At 36.3% G+C, this 11800-nt stretch overlaps 1 long non-coding RNA gene across 1 annotated transcript in view; it reads right to left on the minus strand.

Annotated features, from left to right (window-relative positions):
- LOC309661688 overlaps window positions 1–11800 on the minus strand; it is a 461825-nt gene that overhangs the window by 392626 nt on the left and 57399 nt on the right. The window lies entirely within an intron of this gene.

Raw genomic sequence — 11800 nt, forward strand, 5'->3', positions numbered from 1 at the left:
CTTTACAATGTATATCTCAGAAATAACTAAATTTCCTTGTCAATTGCATTATTATGAACTTTCATCAAATCTTTAACTGTGGTCATTTTTAAGTCATTTACATACACAAGCAATGTCATTTTTAAGTCATTTACAGACAGTTCTGGGTGTACTCTGATGCTTTCGCAAAGATGTTCCTATAAAAGAGTTTCATCTTCAAGGAATTCATGGAAAAGACTCTGACAGGTACAGGTTTCTGGTAACTGACTATACTGCTGAACTGAATGAATAAGCATTTTCAGAACTCTAATGGAAAACTGATGAATTCATAAAACTGCTAACAAATGATCAAGATAAAAAAAAAATTACATGGGACTGAGTGAACTGATGAGGATGATTACAATTTTTGTGACTTTCTGTTTGAATAAAAAAAAAATCTCACAAGGACTCAGAGGCAAAAAATATACAAATCAATTTTCACTGCAAAGTAAAGGAGCTGTTACAGTGGAGGATTACTGGACTGAATGTCAATATTATGACATAGTATGAGTGTGTTTTGTGTTTGATAATTGCAATCATTGTTGTTTTTGTTGTGGTCATGCATTTACAATGCTTGGTGTCAGTTTATTTATCTCTTGTAAAAATATAAATAAATAAATAAATAAACAAATAAATAAGAAAAAAAATTAAAACACAGCTCTGACTTTTTCCTGATGTAATTATCAGATGTGTGTTTGTTTTAATACTAATTGATATTAGTTCGTCTGAACTTCCTAGATTTCTTATACTGTTTTACTGATCATATAAGCTAACACAATGTTGATGATTATGGATAATGTAAAATTGTGTTAATCTAAATTATATCAGTGTGACAAATTGTTTTATATGAGCAGTAATCATGTTTTTAATGTGTCAGCTTAAAACATGATATTGAAGATCATTAGTTAACTTTACAACCTTGGACTAATATTAAACCAGTTAATAAATAATCTTTGGATCCCTGGATAACTTGTTACTTGAGAAAGAATACTGATACCTTGGTCAAAAGGCATAGTTTTCATTTTTTTTTATTTTAAGTTTTTCAGATTCTTTTTGTTGTGATTGTAAATGGGATTGTTTTCTTAATTTACCATTCCTGATAGTTCATTATTAGTGTATAGAGAAGCAACAGATTTCTGTATATTAATCTTGTGTCCTGCAACTTTACTGTATTCATTTATTATTTCCAGTAGTTTTTTTGGTGAAGTCTTTGGGGTTTTCTATATATAAAATCATGTCATCTGTAAGTAATGACAGTTTCACTTCTTCCTTTTCAATTAGGCATAATTTTTCATTATATGTCACTTTGATCCTTAGGGTAGTGTATTAAAGTGGCTATACTTTGGGGTCTTGCTAATGAATGTGCACTGTTACTTTTGTCACTTTCCAGAGAGATAAAAGTGATGTGTGTGACTCTAGGGGGTGAGATTTTCTTGTCTGCTGAATTGCTTGTGTATGATAATTACCATTTATATACTTCTCAGTTAAATAGAAAGTAACTAATTTGGTCAAATGCTATAGTTCTTATTGGCATTTAAGCCTCTGGTAGGAGCATATATGTGTGTGAAATATGAAGTTTTCTGTTGTTCTCAAAGGAAGAAGAAAAAAGGTTTGTTCTAAAATAAAGTGTGAGATTGTCCCAAAATATAAAAGAATTTAGTAAAGGGAAAAACTTGATTTTGTACAGCTAGCTGAATAAAGTTTGAGAGAAGTGAAATTTATCACTTGGTTTATATTACTTAAGATATGAAGGAATTATTAAGTATGTTAAAATATTGGCAAAGTTCACTCAGGTTGAGGGTTTATTCAGATAGTATTTTTTAAGGAACTTACAATCTTTTTATTTTCAAATATCGTATTAATACATCTAGAACATGGTTTTCTCTCTGGTAGGATAACATTGTGTAGAGCATTTAGCTTACCCTTAACAAGGTATAGTAAATCATTTGTTTCTTTTACCTTCTATTCAATCTGCCCAGATTGTATATAATCTGTAATAATTTTCTGTGCTGGGGATTGACTGCATCATGCCTCTGATTATTTTAAAAATACTATAGAAAATAAAAAGTTTTATTCATTCACATTATAAAAGGGATATGAAAACAATTAGATTTTTTGTTATGCTTCATATTTCTTAATTAGCTCCAAGAATATTTGTAATATTTCCAAGCACAGAGTTGTTCAAGAGAAGGATAACTTTGTACAGTAAAATGCTGCTAATATAGATCTTTCAGAGATTACAGATGGATTGGAGAATTTTGGAGGTGTTTTAACACCCTTACTGATGATAATGTGTCTTTAGGCTCAGGGGAAACATAAAATAAATTCTTATAGAAGAGTTATATGTTATACCCAATAGCAGAGTTTACTCTCTGCCTTTCCAATATTGTTGATTATGGCAATAAATGAACTATAGTCATTCTGTTTCACCTGCAACTATAACATTTACTCTGAGGCTTTTAGCCTTACTATAAGCTCAGATCAGAATTTTTGTCTTAAGCCAAGAAGAACAGCTTCAGAGCTTCAAGGAATGGACTGTAAGAGAAACTCAAAAACTGATACTTCAAAGAGTAAAGTCTTGCATACAGATTCCCAGGCTGACTCACCTTGTGTGTCTTTGAGGTTGTGCCAGGGTACTGAGTCAAGATTTCCAGGGATCTTTTTAGTCCAGAAGCAGACAACTTTATGAAAGCAGAGGAATTATCCAAGATCCAGTGGGTCAAAAATTAATTGCATAAGACTAAAAATACTGAAAAAAGGCATTTTATTTTGATTATTTATTTGCAATATTGTTGATATTATGTTTAATGTTTTTGTCTTCTAAGGAATATATGTGGAGGCCTTATTTCTTTCTTCTTAAGCTATCTCTAGCCCTCAATTTAGAAGACTATGCATTTATAAACTGAATTTTAAACTATGCATTTGTAAAATGAAATATATTTTTAAATGGTATCTGATTCTCACTTACACTGCAGAATTTGGAAACAAATATTGTGACTGAGTTTTCTTACTTTTCAAAGCAATATAGTTACTTGCATAGGTTTAATAATAATCTGCCCTACATTTTGCCAAGGCACAATTGGACAAATTTATTATGCAATGAAGGGCATTACACACAATACAATATTTGAGGATGATTCTCATTTATTCATGTAAGACAGGCCCACTACAAAGAAATAAGGATTGTACTTTATGTATGGAGTCACTACCTACAAAACCAACTAAAGAATACTATATGTAAGACCTCAAGAGTTGCACAACTCTTAAGATTAAACTTAGTACATAGTAAAGCATTCTAAACTCTCAACCCCAGGACAGCTAATCTTTTCTAGACCTAATCTCTGGACATGAGTTTGGGGAGGAAATCATTGAGGTTTTAGAAGGGAAGGAAAAAATTTGGCCCAGTGTTTGCCTGATATGGATAATAACCCATTGTAGCTTTACAATCACCTGGAATATCTCTGTAGGAATGAATATCTATTTTTAGTAGATAAGAATAAAGTAGGAGGTAAGGAAAGAATAGTTTTAAGAAATGTGGTGTTTGAGAGTAAAGATGTAATGGAAGAGATTATAGGATCTGGTAAAGGTATTTAACTGAGAACTGACATGTAGGGGGAGAAGGCAAGATGCCTATTTGATAGTAATTACTAATACTGTCTAAGAGGTTACTCTGAGCTAGACTTAACACTCTGCAGTGTCAGATACTCTATGTATATTGTCCCATCTATTAATCTTTGCAACAGCTTTATAGGTTGGGTATTATTAACTCTCATTTCCAGATGAGGAGTATGAAGCCCAGAGAACTTGCCCAAGCGAGTTGTCTCAAAATGGATGGTGAATAAATGGCATAACAAGGATTTGAATCCAAGTAGGGTAACCCCAGCCCTTTCACACTTAACCACCAGGCTGCAGCTGCCTCTCTATTAGATGTGTGAGTGATTATTTATTCCAAGCACAAGCAGGGATTAACTTTAGAAATAAGAACTTGCGTGAAGAGTGGAATCAAGGAGGAATTGAAGGATTTGCATCCTTGAGTCAGAAGAATATGGACTTTCTTTAGCAGTTCAGGGATACCTAGTTTCTCAGCAATTTAGGAATATCTACTTTTCTTGCAGTGGAGAAGGATAACTTGTGCTTAGAAGAGGAGGTGAAGAAGGAGGGAGAGATCTGCTCAGAATTCTCTGTAAGAGAAGTGAGATCTAACTGGGCAAGGTAGTGGTGGAGCAAGGAAGAGGAAATGAAGAGAGATGGAGAAGATAGTTCCAAAAAATTTGTGTAATGATAAGTTAACTGGTTAAAAGGAGGAATATCTGGAAGACTACCTTTTCATACCTCTCCTATACATGCAAATGTACAAGATACATTTAGTGTCATCTGTGTATGAGGCACTGTGCTAGAGGCAGATGATACAGTGGTGGCTAAATCAGACTCAGAGCTGCCCTCAGGGTCTCAAGGTCTTGTTGGGAAGATAGGTGTTCATCAGGTAGTAAAATCGTCACATAGAAGTGCACAATTCAAAGTGTTACACGTGTTGAAGAGACAAGGGGGGTAAGAGCTCTCTGATAGGCAAATTTGACCTGTTTAGCATGGTGAGGGACTGTTTCTCTATGGAAGTGAGTCCCTGACTTCTAACTAGAAAGTAAATTAAACAAAGAGATATGTCCCTAGGAATTTACACTGGATACTTTTATATCTACAAATAATTTTATCTATGGAAACAAAATGTATTATCACATTAAATCTGTATGAACAGTAGGAAGTGAAAAAGTGCCCAGCAATTTCTGAAGAACATAAAATGTCTGAATAATTCAGATAAAATTCTGTTCTGTCACTCTTGCTTATTTATTTGCCTCTTTATTTATTGGCATATGAGAGGATGTCCCCCTAGATTAGTGCTTGTCAAAAGTAGATATATATTTACATTATCTGGGGGGCTTGACAATTGCAGAATGCACCTCTTACCCCAAGAGTTTCTTTGGCTGCATTGTCTAAGGTGGAATCTTGGAATCGGCATTATTATGAGGGACCTCATATGATTTTGATGAAGGGAACCCTAGCACCACCGTTTGATAAAAATAGCCCTAGTTCATAATTGTATTCCACATTTGTATTTTCTCCACTATGTTTATCTAGATATACTCTTAGTATCATACCTAGGTTACAACATATAATCCACTTAACAGAAGGCAATACTTACATTTTCTGTATGCTCTCCACATGACAGGTAAACTTAATTAAGTAACTGGTGCCTCCAAACAAAACAATTTCTTTATCATATTTCAGTGTGCTAGCAAACCAGGAGCAAGGTGAATGAATTAGTCAAAAGCCTTATTATAGCTATTTTTTATACTCTCACAAAATAGAAGAAATCAAAAAGATGCCAGAGGACAGAATTGCTATAAGATTATGTTTCCATAATATTTACTTTTAGTTATTAATGTTGAGAGAATAACTCAGTGATGATAAAGAAAATGTAGACTAAATCCCAGGAAATGAATTTTTAAAAAAAATTTATTTAGTTTTATTTATTTATGGCTGTGTTGGGTCTTCGTTTCTGTGCAAGGGCTTTCTCTAGTTGTGGCAAGTGGGGGCCACTCTTCATCACGGTGCATGGGGCTTTCACTATCGCGGCCTCACTTATTGCGGAGCACAGGCTCCAGACGCGCAGGCTCAGTAATTGTGGCTCACGGGCCCAGTTGCTCCGCGGCATGTGGGATCTTCCCAGACCAGGGCTCAAACCCGTGTCCCCTGCATTGGCAGGCAGATTCTCAACCACTGCGCCACCAGGGAAGCCCGGAAATGAATTTTTTATTCAAGTGTGATCTAGATGTTAAATGATTAAATTGAGTGTCTTGGTAATTATTTCCAAGAATTGAACAAAAGATTCTGAATATATCACCCATGCATGATAATATGGTTTTCAGAAGGTTATTTCCAACAGACAATGGTATCCAAGTGCTAGGTAAAGCCAAGAAGGCCTCTATCTAGGTTTACATTGAGTTGAGTTACTTCCTGCATGAAACACTTCCCTGATTCTTCCCCTTCCACACACACAACTCTTATAAACAAAAACAAAAACTGAACATTACTTCTTTGTGGCCTCAAATTGAAACTGAGCAGGACCCTGTGGGGATCCTGGGCACTAAAGCCTTTCTGTGTCCCTCATTTCTTGATTACAGGAAATAGGTTTCATTCAGCCTCCATGACCTTCCCTGAGTTCCAATGGGCAGGTTCAAACAGTTGCTAATCGGGGAAGGGAGGGGATGCAGAGATAAGGGAGGATCAGTCAAGAAACAGTAGTGCAGCCTTGGGGCAGGGTCCTGGTTCCCTCTCAAGGGATACACATAACTATATCTTTGAGCAGTTTTGCAGATACTGAAATCCCCACCAGGTGGGAGAAGTTAACTATATGCTGCCCACAAGCACGTAGACCCCAGATGGGTTGGAACTAGAAGGTTGATGATGCTGACTCCAGATTACCTCCCCACCAACCAATCAGAATAATGTCCATGAGCTGATCACACCCCCTTTGAACCATTACTATAAAATTTCTCACTACCCCCTCCAGGTTGGTACACACAGTTTTGAGGGCATTAGCCTGCTGTGGCCCTGTTTGCCTGGCAAAGAAATAAAACTATTCTTTTTTACTTTACCCAAAAATCTGTCTCCAAGATTTAATTCTGTGTTGGAGTACAGAGGCCAGATTTGGCATTGAAATCCATTATGTCAGAGTCTGCCAGAAAATCTCAAGCTGTTTATGGTACTTCTTTATTTAAAAGTCTACATACTTGGACTAGAAACAACCAGGTCTTTGTGTCATTCGCCTTGTATGGACATCATCTGACACAGTACCTATAACAAATTAGATACTCTATAAAGATTTGTTGACAGGAGTTGTGAGTAATAAAATGCTTACATGGATTTTTATATAACTCTTTTTTACTACAAAGAGTAGTGAGTCCTGAATTTAATCCTACTTGCATTATTCATTTCACGTTTTGAAATTTTTACGTTGAATAAGTCATTTCATCATCTCCAAAATAACATGTGAAAACTATATATAAATCTTTGACTTCTCATCTCTCAAAATAAACCAATAGTAATTTAGTATGAGAGCTTTGATTTTACTTGTACTTTTTTTGAGAAAATTTTAAAATTAAATTTGTTTTGGGTGTATGATTCAAAAAATACATATCAAATTATGTCTCTATATGCTACAAGGATAAACACTTATAAAATAAAGTTGATATTTCTAAAAGGGTGCAGGTTTCCCCTTTAGCCATGGGCCTCCTGTGCATGTTTCAGATAATCCAATGAACATTTGCATTGATTAAATTCTGAATTCCACATAAAAATGTCCCTTCCTTTGTTCCGTGTTAAAATTTGAACTGTAAATCATTTGCATTTAAATATCCTAGATTTGGTCCTTTACCAATCTCAATATCCATTTGGATGATCACCAAAAGATAAAAATCTCAGCAAAATGTTGCATATGTTGCTTACAATCTTGCTTAATTACTTTGAATCTGTAATTCAAAATTCAAAACAAAAATAAAAATCCAGAATCCATAGAAATACAAATCATAGCAAATGATATTTATGTCCAGTTTAGGATTTAGCATACATTTCACTTGAATGACTAGTTGCTTTTCTTGAATGAGACACCTGCCTACATAACACACTGCATACAAGGACTGTAAGAGAATCCAGACTGTGAGCTTTGTGAAATTCACTGTCTGGGCCACTTCTTGCCCACTCACATGTTTACTGGTCCACTTGTTCCAAATGAACTAAGAGCAATGAGATAGAAGGAAGATAGAAGGAAGTAGAACAAGATTACCTTTTCATCAGAACAAGTGTGATTAGACTGGCTAGTTTTTAAAATGGTAGACTATTTTAAAAGTTATTACACTTGCAGCTCCATTTACATAAACTAGTCTTTTTCTCTATGTCTACTTGGTACATCCTCCATTGTATCTGTTCAGATATGAGCTTAACTCCCATTGTTCCTTTTCATATCCAATCAGAAATATATCTACAACCTATTGAGAATCAACAGTATAACAAAATGGACATTAGGATAGCTAGGCTCCATAATTTTTTACTATAGGAGAGTGTTATTGAAACTTTAAAAAAATTTCTGTAGGAAGGACTTAATAAGCCTAAGAATAAATAAATAAATTTATTGAACATTTAAATAAAGCAAGACAGAGTCAGTTTCAAATATACTAAGCACTATAACTAACTGTTAAGCTAACCTGATTATTAACATTTCCTAACTAGGGACTTGTTATTAGACTTTTTTTTTTTCAGTCTAAGAATTTAAGTACATTATTTAATAAAAGCTAATAAGCCTCACTGAGCTTTTCTTACATGACTGGGTTTAGAGAATTCCTCTGCATGGGTTTGCTTTCCTTTCTCTTTCTGTTCTTTGCTCTTCCTCCCTTCCTTGGGCTGGTGTCCTGATTTATGGAGCTTACTTCTTTCTCCTTCTGGAATCAGCTTCCACATTCCAGCTGCACTACACTATTTCATTCTGTCTGTGATTTAAGTTAGGGTTGTATGGCTTGAAGCTTATTTAATAATCTCTCAGGAAACACTGACATTAAGGGGGAAAAAAAATAGCTTTCTGAACTTTCCCCCAGGAATCAAAACACATTTGTTCTTTTTGGTGCTTTTATTAAAAAAATTAAAATTTAAAATTCAGTTTCATTTGCACTAGCCACATTTCAAGTGCTCAATAGCCACATGTGGCTAGTGGCTACCTTATTAGACAGTGCAGATATAGAACATTTCCATCATTCCAGAAAGTTTTATTGGAAAACATTGTTTTAGATAATGTATATTTCTTTCTTTGCTCTTTTTACAATCGTTATAAATTACTTTTATAATCAAAATAACAACGAAGTTATTTACACATTGGAGGATGCTTCCTTGCTCTCAAAATAAATTTAGACTGAAGGAAATCCATATCACGATTTACTTTATCTAAAAAATATGTATCATTAATGGCCTTCTATCCTGACATCATCTAACTGTTTTTTTAAATGAAGCATTTCTGTGAAATTTCTCATTCCAACCATCTAAAATACCAAATTGTTCAGTTATTCGCCATGTTCTTTACTTCAGTCTCATTGAGAACATCTATTCAACCAGAAGTGGGAAAAAATTTACTTATTTAGCAATTAATATTTGGCTGCATTCCTTTTATGTGTATGTGCACTGAGGAATGGTCTATGGGTAGGGAAAATGGTAGGAGAGTCATGTTTTGGATATTTTAGGAGGTTTGTCAAACATCACATACAAATATGAGAGGCTACAATATTGGAAGCCCATGGGCCAGGCTGCAGATATCTATCCATCTGTCTATCCATCTGTCTGTCTATCTATCCCTATCTATATCTCCTTATTTATTTTGGTCTGCACAGATCTGGGCCACCTGGGGGTTGTCGTTTTAAAAATTAATTTCCTTCATTTAAAATCTGGAAGATTTTTAAGAATACGGATTTTGCTTCTCTTAAAATATCAGATCTCATAATACTGAATCTATATTTTTGCAGGGCAGTTCAGTGGAGTCTGAGAAGCAGTCTCCTCCTTTAGAAGAAGCATGTGCTTTGTGCTTTCTGACACATGGTAGCCCCCAACCCTCCCTACTGTCTACTGCAGCTTAGGCTGCTGGTATATTGAGGTCATTGGCCCTAGCTATAGGCATCTGAGTTTGAGTCTGCTCCCTAAGTGAGGAGTAATCAGAACATATTCTAGTTAGATGAGAAATTGCCCAAGGAACTGAATGATTTGACACAATAGAAATCAGGCAGTAAAAATTGTGTCCTGTCTCAATTTTGTATTAATCAATATTTCACCACCACTTCCACCACCTTCTATCAGTGTCTTGATGGGATTTATTGGCATTTATTGGAGTGGCTCATTGCTGCTGTACTACAGAGTATGTGCACACTAAAAGATATCTGTTAGATCTTAATGCACAAAAAAGTCATGAGTTAATTGTCAAAACTATCCTTGATAATATGACACACAAAAAAAGCAACTTTAATTTCCATGGATCAGTTTCTCATGCAATTCTGTACTTTACTGGAAAGCATTAATCAAAGAAGTCATGCAGTCTTAACAGGACTGCTGACTAGATGTCCGTGGAGCTATGTGACTCTTCTAAGACTCATATGTATCGATAAGAGAGTGAGACAAATATTTGTATGTGCTTGCTAAGATGCTTCCGAAAAACAGTTCTAAAAGGAGGCAAAGTTGTTTTGTGCAACCCATATCAGTGAAATCTGCTGAGTCCTCCAAAGCAATTACAGCACTCATCTGTTTTCCTGTGTATTTGTTTTTATAATTGTTGTTTTAAGCCACTCCTACTCTTCTAGAGTTACAGCTCCTTGGCACATAGTTCATTCTTCACTGGTGCAAATATATTAAGAAACAAGGAATGTGTTGCAGAAAACACATGTGTGAACAAGGAATATTTCTCCAAGGTAAAAAATGTACAAAAATATTTTAAGTGGAACTGTGTAGAACATCTTAGATATTTCCAGTTCTATGTATTTTTGTTTATTGGTAATTGAAAAGCCCAAGCTGCTTTGTTTTCTTAATAATTTCTGTGCTCCTGTGGGCATAATTCTACACTAGCCAGAAGATCAATTTCAGAATAGGCTGAGTAAAAATGCCTTACATATGCAACACTATCAGGGTGTGGGCAAGCCCTCATAGACTGAAACCTCAATGCTCTTGAGAAGAGGACTTAACTAATATTTTGGAGAGTATTTTTTGATTAGCTTAATCTTTTTTATACTTCCAAGAAATTTCAAGTGAAGCAGTATGATCATCCTCATTTCAGAAATGAAGAGACTGATGCATAGAAGGAAAGTAATGTGTGCTAAGCCCCAGCACAAGATATTTGAGGAAAGGCTTCTGTTTCCAGTTTCAGTCTTTTGTTTTCCTAGTTCGATAGGCTCTGCTGCCCCCTCTAAAAATGAACAAGGGAAGAGAGATTGGCTGAAAACTGCGAGAAGGAATGGCTCTGAATTAAGAGCTTCTGGGAGGAATACTGAGGGAACAGACCCCACAGCTTTGTTGACTGACTCCGCAATCCTGTTTTGCTCTGATGCTTTAACTCAGCCTGGCGGGCTCCAGCCATTAGCAGAGGGCATAGCCAGGAGGAGACTGGTGAGAGCATTTCGGAGGCACGCACGCATTGTGGCACGAGTAGCTTGGGTCATGACCAAAGAGCGAAGGATCCAAAAGTCAGCTAACTGGAGAGATCAAGTTTTAGTTTTGTCTTGTTTTGTTTTGTTTTTGTGACCCTTTGTTTTCTCCTTCCTATTCTAGCTTTTGCCCTGAGCAGCAGCGTACACCACCCGGGCTGCCGGCTTTTGAATCTGAATGCGCACTACCCAACTTGTAAACTGTCAACAGACACCAGTTCAGGAAATTGCAACCAATTGAGCGTGGGCATAAAGGATCTGAACTCGCTTCTCCTTCCCGTTGGAGCGCAGCGACCGCCCAGTTAGGAGTTGCACCGGCGCCCTGCGCTCCAGCCCTGGCGGAGGGTTGGTCCTCCGCGCGCAGTCGTGTGGCGCTTTTCCGTGGTTCTGCGCGGGGTCCAGCCCCCCACCTCTGCTCCTACAAGCAAAGAGGAGAGCGACTCCTGGTTGCAGTTCTGGGACTTTACCATCTCCGCCAAGTCGCCAGGCTTCTGTCTCCCAGGTTCGCCTCGAGCCAGCTCGAGGTCTCCTCTCACCCGCAGCGCCCGCAGCTGGGACTG

The sequence above is a fragment of the Balaenoptera physalus genome (assembly GCF_965194825.1).
Source record: "Balaenoptera physalus genome assembly, chromosome: 5".
In the NCBI taxonomy this organism is placed as follows: domain Eukaryota; kingdom Metazoa; phylum Chordata; class Mammalia; order Artiodactyla; family Balaenopteridae; genus Balaenoptera; species Balaenoptera physalus.